Genomic DNA, 12,620 nt, shown 5'->3' with positions numbered 1-12,620 from the left:
CAATATTCATTGTACCTGCTACTTTAGACAATTTCAGCTGAAGCTCTTTCACTAAAGCAAGATGCATGCCATTTCTGTTTTTCCTTCTTGAGATTTTTTTTTTTTTTTACTTTTCAGAAACACATATGCTTCCATAGCATCTGACTCTTCTCTCCATGCTTTCATCTTGTAAACCTGAATTCTATTTTGAGTACTCCAGGTTTATGTTTAAATGACAGTGCCTTGGGGCGCCTGGGTGGCTCAGTCGTTAAACGTCTGCCTTCGGTTCAGGTCATGGTCCCAGGGTCCTGGGATCGAGCCCCGAATCGGGCTCCGTGCTCAGTGGGGAGTCTGCTTCTCCCTCTCCCACTCCCCCTGCTTGTGTTCCCTCTCTCGCTATGTCTCTCTCTGTCAAATAAATAAGTAAAATCTTTTTAAAAAAATAAAATAAATGATAGTGCCTTAACAAGAGAAAAAAAATGGTGCTGCATTTTTCCTCCTGTAACCTGAAAACATAACGGTATACATATATTAAATATATTCTTACAAATGTCCAGGTCATGTTTACCAGCTGGAATTATTTTACTTAATGTGTGGGTATTTTGCATTGTGATATTTAATTAAGACATTAACACGAGTAGAAGGTTGTTGATTTAAGACAAGTTTGAGATCCACTAAAATTAGTTGTATGTTTGTCCTTCTGGTGGCTGTGGAAGCTTCATATTTTCTTTGGACATCATGAGACGTCTTAGCTCTTGAAGCACAACTTTAATGCTATATGAATTTTGTCATTTTGCTAACACTGGTATGCTCCGTGCATCCACCATTCCACTGGAATCATTAATTCCATTCATAGTAATTTTGGTTACAAATCCAAATGATGGAGGAGCTTCTGGGTATTTAGGTCCACATTCTGCTTTCAGGCTATATATTCTGTCTTCATCATTTTTCCTTGGTGGCCCAATAATCATGCCTGTCCACCTTGTAAGTGTCATATCTTCATCATCCTCAAGGCCCCAGCTAACAGTACCATCGTCTACTCCTTTTTGTTCTTCTTCAAGTTCTTCCAACAAGCAAAGATTATGAGGAACTTTAACTCCTGTGGAGACCACCATCTTCTCCTGCAGCCCGAGGCAGCCCTTCCTGGAAAACTTTTAAGTCTGTTTGGAATAACTCAGGTATGTGCATCAACTTCTCCAACTGTCAACTTGATGAAATCTAAGTACAGGTTGACTATTTCCAATGAAAGCTTAGCATCTGAATTGAGATGTGCCCTTAAATGTAAAACATATATGGGATTCTGAAGACTTGATATGGAAAATATGTAAAAATAAAAATCTCATGAATAATTTTTTATATTGATTACATGATGCAGTGGTAATATTTTGAATATATTGGGTTCAATAGGGGCACCTGGGTGACTCAGTCGGTTAAGTGGCTGCCTTTGGCTCAGGTCGTGATCCCAGGGTTCTGGGATCAAGCCCCATGTCAGCCTCCTTGCTCAGCGGGGAGCCTGCTTCTCCCTCTTCCTGCTGCTCCCCCTGCTTGTGTGTTCTCTCTCTCTGACAAATAAATAAATAAAATCTTTTTAAAAAAATGAACATATTGGGTTCAATAACACATGAACATTAATGTCACCTCTTTCTTTTTACTTCTTTAAAAGTCATTGCTAGAAATTTAAATTCCAGGGGCGCCTGGGTGACTCAGTCATTAAGCGTCTGCCTTCTGCTCAGGTCATGGTCCCAGGGTCCTGGGATTGAGCCCCGCCTCAGGTTCCCTGCTCAGCAGGGAACCTGCTTCTCCCTCTCCCTCTGCCTGCCTCTCTGCCTATTTGTGCTCTTTCTCTATCTCTCTGTCAAATACATAAATAAAAGCTTTTTTTTAAAAAAAAAAAAGAAATTTAAATTCCACATGTGGCTTGCGTTATATTTCTCTTCAGTGGTGATGCTCTAGTATGTAGCACATTCGAATGTTCCTTGAGTGAATGAATGAGTTCAGGGACTTGACCCAGGTCACTTAGAAAGGCTCAGAATGGAATCCCAGGTTCCCTCGATTCCTACTCCATCCTCCTTTGCATCATCCGCCAAGCCTCCTCTGCACCACATGGGCTTCCTGGCCACAGTCTCCTGCCCAGCTACAGGACAGGAAACGACCCCATGGAAGCGAGCTCCGGAAATGCCAAGGAGCAGGTGTGTTGAGGCTCTGTGAGGCAGCGGCTTGTAGCACACGGAGCCCTCTTGGATGGACAGCAGTCGATGATTTCGGATGCCAAACCCCAGAGGACTCCTTTGTTTCATATTTTGCCGTTTCTGGGTATCTCTTCCGAAATCTCCAGGCACCTCCATGTACACCACTGCCATTCTGAAAATTCTTTCAGTAAGAGGGCGGTTTTACACTTCGGGGCAGATTTCTTGCCATCCCCAGGGCTCTGGTGACATAAAACAGACAGAAGTAACGTAGGCTGTGTGCGCACAACTGGAGGAAGGCCCAGAAACTGGGGCCACCCACGCTGCTGCGGCGGCTCGCCAGAGAAGCCCGGCACTCCCACTGCCCGGGCTCAGAGAGCAGCTGCTTTGTGAGACCCCCGCACCAGAAGATTTGCTCCAACTCTGCTGAGCCCACCCCCCCCCCTCCCCGCCCAGCCTGCGATCCTTACACCGTGGCGCTTCTCCATAAATCCTGCACAAAGCCATCTGGGCCTGTGAATCACACCCAGGAGTCAAAGCACTATCATTTCACATTTTCAATTTTAGGTCCCCATGTTCATGCTGAGAGTGTCTTTCTTTATGAAAGATTTCATTCAATAGACATTCATTCAACACATTTTTATTGAATACCTATTACGTGCCAAGCAATGTGAGCTGCCAAGATAAAACAATAGAGACTGATTTACTGGTCTGAACTGTATATCCATTACTTACTTAGCTGACTATAAATAAATTATGTATACATTTATCTGAACTCTCAGAGGCGAAAGAGGCACAGATAATTTTTAAGAGCATAATCCAAACATGCATCCTTATATGAAATAGTATACCTGCCATCCTGGCTCAAAACTAGAGCTCTCTGTGGATTTTTTTTTTTTTTTTTTTTTTTGTCTCTGGCAGTGGCTTTACAACATTTGGTGGAATTCTGGAACCTATTCTAAGGAAATAATCAGATATATGGTCAAAGATTTATAATATATGGGTGGTCATTACAGTATTACTTAAAAGAGGAAAAATGCAACCCTCTGTTGAATAAGAGAGGTTTGATGAAATGTGTGCCTGTCTATGGGATCGCAAATCACTACAAATCATTACAAATCATTACAAAGCAAGTTTTAAAGAATACTTAGCGATGTGGGAAAATGTTTCCCTTATATATTAAGATTTAAAACTCAGGATATAAAAGTACACATGGTTTATGTTTTCAATTTGAGGGAATAGCTATATATCCATAGAAAAAGAGACTGAGAGGATGGATACTGAAATTAACAATGTATCTCTGGGGGCAAAATCCTGCATAGCTTTTATTTTCTTCTTTCAACTATTTTTAAAAAAATATTATTTATTTTAAAGAGAGAGAGAATCTCAAGCAAACTCCACACTGAGTGCAGAGCCCCCAGACAGGGCTCGATCTCACGATTCTGAGATCATGACCTGAGCCGAAATCCAGAGCCAGCTGCTTAACCGACTGAGCCACCCAGGTGCCCACTTCTTTCACTAACATTTTAAATGTTCTGCATAATTGTTTACTATTTTTATAATAAAACAATAAACTTTTAAAAAATTGGTACACTTTCCTCTGTGGAATTAGTTTTTAAATGTTAAAAAGAAATGAAACTCATCTCCATCCCCTTCAACATCTTCACCTTTCCTCAAATAATACTCATTCTGGTTCTGTCACACTAACTCAAAACTTTTGAACCAATTTATAATATTGTGGCAAATTGTTTATGATACACTGTACAGGCATTTAAGTCTATCAATTTACTTTCTGATCGCATGAGGTGTAATACCTTCACCTCCCCAAGCTATTGGGAAGACTGGACAACACAAAGAAGGGAGGGACCTAGTTCGGTGCCTGGCCCACCATGAGCCCCAACTACCCGTTCCCTCCCACTTGGCCAGCATTTATTCCCCTCACCCCTCCCTGCCTTGTATAATGTTAAATTCTTTTATAATAAACATTTTTTTTCAGTGTGGTAAAATATACATAACATTTACCATATTAACCTTTTTTTCTTTTTTTTTTCTTTTTTTTTTTTTTTTTAGATTTTATTTATTTATTTGAGAGAGAGAGAATGAGAGATAGAGAGCACGAGAGGGAAGAGGGTCAGAGGGAGAAGCAGACTCCCTGCCGAGGAGGGAGCCCGATGTGGGACTCGATCCCGGGACTCCAGGATCATGACCTGAGCCGAAGGCAGTCACTTAACCAACTGAGCCACCCAGGCGCCCTTACCATATTAACCTTTTTTAAGCGCCCAGTTTTGTGGTATTAAGTACACTGTTTTGCAATAATCACCATCATCCATCTCCAGAACTTTTTTCATCTTCCCAAACTGTAACTTTGTACTTATTACAAAATAAATCCCCATTCCCTCCTTCCGCTCTCTGTCTCCATGACTGGGACTACTCTATGGATCTCATGTAAGCAGCATCTTCCAGTACTTCTCGTTTTGCGACTGGCTTAATGCACTTTGCCTAATGTCCTCCAGGTCCATCTAATGTTGTGGCATGTGTCCGAGTTACCTTCTTTTTTAAGGTTGAATAATATTACATTGTATGTCCATAGCACATTTGGTTTATCTGTTCATCTTTTGATGGATGCTTGGGTTACCTCCACCTTTTGGTTACTATGGATATGCCGCTATGAACATGGGTGTGCAGATATCTGTTTGAGCAATTCTTCTGCTTGGAAGTAGTGATCGCTGGATCATATGCTAATTCTATTTTTAATTTTCCAACACATCACCCAACCGTTTTCATTAGTGGCTGCACCATTTTATATTTAATAGTGTTGTTCACCTTTCTTCTCCCTAATTAAGTCTATACCTCCTTGGGATCAAGTGCATGCCCTTCTGAGTCCCTCAGAGCAACTAGAAAATTGCCTCAAGCATTGCAGATGCTCAGTAAATACTTGATGGGGCGCCTGGGTGGCTCAGTCGGTTGGGCGACTGCCTTCGGCTCGGGTCATGATCCTGGAGTCCCGGGATCGGGTCCCGCATCGGGCTCCCTGCTCGGCGGGGAGTCCGCTTCTCCCTCTGACCCTCTTCCCTCTCGTGCTCTCTCCCTCTCATTCTCTCTCTCTCAAATAAATAAATAAAATCTTAAAAATTAATAAATAAATATGAATTTAAGTTCTTTTTTTTCTAACTTCTAGAAGCTCATTTCCACTCTTGGTGTGTCCTTTTTCTCCTGCTCATTCTTCCCTTGGCTCTCATAAATGGAGATGGAGTCGATCTCTGCCAATAAGCTCCATATCTTTAATGATGTATAAACTTTGGTCACGCAGCTTCCTCTTCAGTGTCACTCAGCTGTTAAGAGCTTGGGCAATGAAGTCAGAAAGACCTGGCCTCAAGTCCTGGCTCTGCCACTTGCAAGGCATATGACCTTGGGCGAGGTTCTAACCTCCTGTTTTAGATATTTCTTGCTGTATAACAACACACTCTGAAACTTAGTGGCTTGAAACAATAACCATTTCATTATTCATTACAATTCTGTGAGTCTGCTGAGTCAATTCTTGGACCCCACATGGTGTCCACTGGAGTCATTCACATGGCTGCATTCGTTAGTGAGCTTGGCTAGGGTTCAAATAACCAAGAAGGCCTCACTCACATGTCTGGCCCCTCGGCAGGGAGGGCTAGAATCACTGGAGACTGGCTGGCCTTTTCTCTTTTTAATGAGTCTCTCATAAAAACTGGGTCTCCTTTTCTGTGAGCTCTCTCTCTCTCTCTCTCTCTCTCTCTCTCTCAACAGGTTAATGAGGCTTCTTTCCACGGCAATTGGCTTTCAAGAGAACGAAAATGAAAATTGCCCGTCGTCCTATGACATAGACCAGAATGGGCCCAGTATCACTTCCAATCTATTCTGTTGAAAGCAGCCGTGGCTCAGCAGAGACTCGAGGGGAGGGGAAATACTGTAGAGAGCGACGCTTGGTGGGAGGACAGCCATGTGCATCCTGGGATGGGGGCACTGGTGGCCATATTTGTAGACAACCCATCTCTAAGCCTCTGTTTCCCCACCTGTAAGATGGGAGATAATAATAGTAGTTATTTATAGGATTATAGTGAAGAGTCAATGAGATACTGCAGGTAAGATCTGCACGAATCATGATTCCAATCATTATTATTGTGATTTTACTCCAAGGAGGGTGGAAGTTGTTCAGGCACCTTCTGAAATTCACTTCTCTTCTCTTTCTTTAGTAAGATCAATACCACGCTAATCATCACCACAAAGAGTACTAGAATCAACACAACAATCCCTAGTCTCACCGCCACCAGCCAAGACTGGACTCTTGGGAATCCTCAGGGCTTTCCAGTCCCCACACCCTTGCTCCTTACTTCCCTCCTGTGGTGCAGCTCTTGGAATGAGAGGTCATCACATAGTCTTTTGGAGTTTACTTTCAAAATGCAAGAGCTTTCTGTAATTTGTTTTTATGAAACCAGCATTTTGCTTATTGAAACACTTTAATGCCTTCTTTGATCTATGAGATTGCATTATGTATTTTCATGAGAGAAAAATAAAAAGCAGAGGGTAGCACAAAATATACTCACCTCATAACTCAGATATTCAAAGAAAAATGTCATTTCCATGCTGATCTGGTTTTTCTCACCAAATCATATCCATTGGTGAGTAGGAGGGAAGATTTGCTTGAGTCAATCTGATTTAAAGAGTAGTCTAATCTGTTCATCCAAACAGTTCCTTCTAGACTAGGTCTCTTGGAGGAAATTGTCTTTATCTTAGTCTTTCCCTTCTTCTAGGATGGTCTCTGGGTATAAGGGGGATGATATGGCTGCTTCCTGGACAAATGGAAGAGCCAGAGTCCTTGGGGCCATGTCCTATCCAGATCCTCTGGTCTCCATGGTGATGCCCCTTCTCCACCTGCTTGCTGCTTGCCCTGCAGGCATTGGCAGCTGAAGCTGAATCTGATAACTAGTCATTGACCTCTCTGGGTTTCTGCAGCACTCCTAACTGCCACCGGCCCGATTCCATTTTAGCTGCGTCCCTGTGGGTGCTGTGGCCTCTTGGTGACTCAGGCAGTCTGCTTTGCAGCCTTCTCTCTGGAACAACCTCGCTCCAATCCAACAACCTCTCTGGCATTCTCCACTGCCCAATTCTCAGCCCCTTCTGGGTTCAGCCTCCCTCTGGTTGACCACACTGCCAGCTCTATCACCTTAGCATTTAGAAGTCTTGCTCTCTCAAATAATGCTTTGTTAAACATATTGTGTGTGGCTGGTAATTTCCAGGAACAGATACAGAAGAGTGGAATTATTATATTTTAAGATGGTCCCATTTACCTCCAAAGTCACTATTACCAATTTATACTTTATTTCCCCATACCCATGTTAATTCTGGAGATTATCAACTTTATAAATTCGGGCCAATATGACGGTTCTTAAAAGGGATTTGAGTATTGCTAAGCATTTTTTCTTATGTTTATTGACCATATCTATTCTGTGAATTTCCAGTTCATATCTTGACTTCTCTTTTTTATTGTTTTTTTTTTTTTTCTTATGGATTTACACATCCAAGTGTCTACATTACCAGTTCTGGAGGCTGGAAGGTCCAAGATCAAGGTGTCTGCCAGGTGAGCATCTGGTGAGAGCTCTCCCTTGGGTTACAAAGTCTTCTTGCTGTGTCTTCATGTGGCCTTTCTTTGATGCATGCGTATGGAACATGAAAGATCTCCCTCTTCTTATAAGACCACCAATCCTATCAGATTATGATCATTTAACCGGAATTAACTGCCTAAAAGCCCTATCTCCAAATATTATCACATTGTAGGTTAGGGCTTCAATATATGAATGGGGGGAGGGGAGGGACATGGTTCAGTCCATAGCACCAGGGTACTATTCATTTGTTATAACCCAAGCGTCCATCAAAAGATGAACAGATAAACCAAATTGGCTCTGATTATCCATTGACCCAGGGAATGGCCCTGGTGAACTAGATCATGTAAAAGAAACTTCCAGCAATCATATATATGTGTGTATATATATATATATATATATATATATATATATATATATATGAATGTATTTGTGTATGTATATGCATATATATGTATCTTCAAATATTGACTTTTAATTTTGTTAATTGTGTCTTCTGTCATAGAGAAGTTTTTAGTTTTGCTGTGTCAGATTCATTCATCTTTTCTTTACAGGTTCTTATTTTTATGATTTAAGAAAGCCTTCTATACCCCAAAGGTCATAAACAAATGATTTGTTCTTCCATAGTTTAGAAGAATTTGTGCATAAGCCTTTTGAGACTGATGCCTTTTGCAGAGGTATAGTTTTAAGTGATAGTTTAATTTCTTTAATGGTTATTCATTTAAGGTTTCTACTTCTTGAACAAATGTTGGTTATTTATATTTTCCTAAAAAATCATCTATCTCATCTGGGTCTCAAATTCATTGGCATAAAGTCGTTCCTAACATTCCCTTTAAAAATTACCCTTTATATGTGTACGTCTGTCCTTTTCACGCCTAATATTGCCTACTATTTTCTCTTTTTTATTAACTGTTCTAGCAGAATAATTTTTTGCCTTAAACCTGTGGTTTTATTGATCAAGTTTGCTGATTTTTTCCCTCTATTTCATTAATTTCTGTTCCTCTATCAACTGATTAATTTCTTACCACTTATTTTGGCTTCCTTTTGTTTTTCTTCTCAATCTTTTTTATGTTCTAATAAATAAACATAAGGCTAGAGTTTTCTTCTGAAAATTGCTTTGGCCATATCCCATTGGCTTTGATGTGTGCTGTATTCATTGTGGTCCAGTTCCAAGTAGTTTATTTCCTCTTTAAACCAAGAGATCTTTAGAAGTGTTTTTTATATTTCAGGAGTATAGACTTATTTTAGCTCCCTGTTTGTTAATTTCTAAATTTATTGCATTCTGGCCAATGAATGTGGCCTGTATAATAACAGTTTTTAAAAAATATGTTGCCATTTCCTTTGGGCATAGAACAGAGCCAAATTTGGTGAGCTCTGTATGTGTGCTTTTAACTAAGACAAAAAAAAAAAGCTTAATATTGCATTATTTCTACCTTCCAGTTTTGTCATAGCTTCTGAGATAGGCAATCATTTAGTTGCCTTTGGTAACAAAACTTATCATTGACTAATTTATGCAACAGATATTTATTGAGTGCCTTCATGTTCTAGGCACCACAGGCTTTGAGGTACACAAAGGTGAGCAAAAACAGACATTCTCTGCCTTTATCAGTTTAGAGTCTAGTGAGAGAAGCAGACATGAGCCACATGATATCAGTGAGACAATGGGCCAAAGCAAAAATATTTCATTCTGTGAATGCATATCACAGAAGATCCTGTCCTAGAGAAAGCTTTCCTGATATTTGAGCAGAGAGCTAAAAGGGGAACAGACATTCCCTAGGAAAAGGCCTGGGAAGGGAGGAGAAAAGTGTTGTAGGCAGAACAGCATGTTGCAAGGCCCTTTTGTGAGATGTGAACAAGGTGTTCGGGGCCCTGGAAGTAGGCCAGTGTGCCTGCAGCACCCAGAGCCGCGTGTTCATAGTGCTGGCCAAAGCTGGGAAGAGCGCATGCATGTCCGTGGTAGATGGAGAGGGGGTGCAGACCATGCAAGGCCTTATGAAGAGTCTTTGTCTTCATTTAAGAAAAATGGGAAGCCATTAAAAGACTTTAGGGAGCCTAAAAGGATCACATTTGTGGTTCTAAAAAATAAATTGAAGAGGAACTGGTCATGTTTGCTCTGGTAAGTTTTTTTTATTCCTTGATGCTGTGCACACAGAGGTCCTACTTCCCTTCTTGCTCCCTCCCTTTAGTGAAGTCAAACTAAAAATGTTTAAGAAAAAGAATTGGCCAGTGCCTTGTCCATTAGAAGCCTACAAATTACCTTGTATATTTGGAACAAAGCCTGACCTGGTGATAGATTATAATAATGATAACAACACTCACATTACAAAGAATGATAGCTATCATTTTGGGGGGCATTTATTATGTGTCCAAGCTCTGTGCCGGATCCTCTTCAAGTTTTATCTCAATCTTTACAACCTTACGTGATTTTTTTTTTTTACACCACATATACAATCACTCTATCTGCCACCCCTTCTAAGGGAAACTTCCTTGCCTACCACCTCAGCTGAAGGAGGGCTGGCCCCAGTGGCTGCAATTTGTTCAAGGTAATCATTTTCAAACACACACACACACACACACACACACACACACACACACACACGCATGTGCACACAACTTGACTGGGTCAGAGGTGGTACTTGGACCCAACAGCAACCAATCCATTGGCCAGCCAGCAGTTTTTAGGGTATCACAAGACAAAAAGCCTTGTCCAAATAAATTCTTGCTTTTAGAAATTTCACGTTGGGGGTATATAAAGGAAATCACTTAATTGCAGAAAATGGATTTGGAAGATGAGAAGCCAGAGAAGCCATGATGGGCCCGAGGGAGTTGAGGGCACGAGTAAGTAAAGGTATAAGTAAGCAGAAGCTGTGAGGTAGAGAAAAGATACCGAGGAGGAAGATGGAGAAACTGGTTCACAGGGAAGAGAAGTAGACTCAAGAAGCTCAAGCCAGCTCTTGGAGAACAGCTGAGTCAGGTGAATAATGGGCACCAGAGAAAGGCTCCACATACTCATACCCTGGGATCCAAGGCCAGTCTTGGAAAGCCCAGCTACAGAATGGTTCCTACTCTAAGCTTTGCATGAGATGCCTGCCTCCCTCACCAGGCCTTACCAGAGGCTCATTATGGAGTGTGGCTGAAGGAATTTCTGCTCCATGCAGCACATGGGACTCAGCATTCCCATGCACAGAGGAAGAAACAGAGGCTCAGAGGTTAAGTAACTTGCCCAAGTTGGTAGAGCAGAAAATCCAACTCAAATTAACGTGAATGTAGAGCTTGTGTTCTTAAGCATAATACTATTCATATGGCAGTGACAGGAATTATCTGTTCAAAAATGTTTGTTCAAACCTTTAGTTTTTCTTACCTTGAAAACAAACACACAGAACATACGACTTTCAAATCAGCAAGCCAAATAACTTAGCATTGTTGGCCTATTAAGTATTATGGCTTAACAACAGCTAACACAAGAAGATCCTTGCTTTTGAGGGGACTGCACAAAAGCAGCATTTTTGTGTCAGCTGTTTGGAGAGTGGGGGCAGGGACACATGAGGAGGTAGGTTTATAATTCCCCTTCCAAGAACTGGTTAGAGCCTTGTGGGTCTTGGATCTGATTATCCATTGACCCAGGGAATGGCCCTGGGTGAACTAGATCTTGCAAAAAAACCTTCCAGCAATCATTGAGGAGTAGATTGCTGCTCATCTAGTTTTCAGTATTGGAGGGACGGGGCTGGGCGCCAGCCAACCCTAACTGTGGCCCTCTAAGTAGACTGACCTCTTCCTTATAGAAGGGTTTCCACGTGAAGTGGCAAGGAGAATGAATCCAAAACATATTTAATGAGGGCCTAGAAATATGAGGCCTCCTGCCCAGGTAAAGAGCATAAAGATCAGAGTCTTAGGTCCACACAGTCTGAAGTAGGTCACCTTCACTGTGACACAGAAGGAAAAAAAAAAAAAAAAAAAAATCTCCGAGGCTGCAGGCTTCTGGTAAACCAACAACCCTTTCTTTCCTGAGACCTCTCTCAAAACGTGTGCCTGACGCAATCCCTCTCTGGATTGTTCCAGGTCTTGTGCTGAGGGCAGTGGGGACCCTCCTCTCCGTATCCCTTCCCAACCAACCCTTATATATCCTGAGCCAGCTGCAGCTGAAGACATTTCCTCTCTTGACCTTTGCCAAACCACCTTTTACCTAATTCCTGTGTTTACTCTGTTGAGAGGGATTGTGGCCAGCACCTAGAGACCAGACAGACCTACCAAGATAAGGCAGATTAGGATTAGAAAGTCCCAGTGGGACGCAACAAGCCCCAACTGTATGCTCCATGAGGGGCAGCCCACTAAGAGAGTCACAGAGTCCAATGCCAAAGATCAAAACCAAGCCTTGAGGGTGGCCTCAGGATTCCACAGATTATTACCTGTGTCTGTCTTTACTCTTCTTTCCTTATCCATAATCCACTGCACTATTACTTACTTAACATTTTCTTCTAGGGGCACCTGGGTGGCTCAGTCGTTAAGCGTCTGCCTTCGGCTCAGGTCATGGCCCCGGGGTCCTGGGATCGAGCCCCACATCGGGCTCCCTGCTCCGCAGGAAGCCTGCTTCTCCCTCTCCCTCTGCCCTGCTTGTGTTCCCTCTCGCTGTCTCTCTCTCTGTCAAAAAATAAACAAAAAATCTTAAAAAAAAAAACCAAAAAAACACTTCTTCTAAAATTTTGCTTTTTAACTTAATTAAATGAAATTTTATATAGCAGAGCAAATGAAAAGTGAGGATCACTTGTCAAAACTAAAGTAAGACACCTTAAAGACAGATTTAACTGTTAGGGTAAAAATCATCTGTCCT

General features: G+C 41.7%; 1 pseudogene; it reads right to left on the bottom strand.

Annotated features, from left to right (window-relative positions):
• Nucleotides 1-659: 659 nt before the first annotated feature.
• LOC113909666 lies at nucleotides 660-1,094 on the bottom strand (annotated as a pseudogene).
• Between the last annotated feature and the right edge of the window lie 11,526 nt (nucleotides 1,095-12,620).

Source organism: Zalophus californianus, chromosome 4 (assembly GCF_009762305.2).
Source record: "Zalophus californianus isolate mZalCal1 chromosome 4, mZalCal1.pri.v2, whole genome shotgun sequence".
Lineage (NCBI taxonomy): Eukaryota > Metazoa > Chordata > Mammalia > Carnivora > Otariidae > Zalophus > Zalophus californianus.
This window is presented reverse-complemented; position numbering and strand designations above follow the sequence as displayed.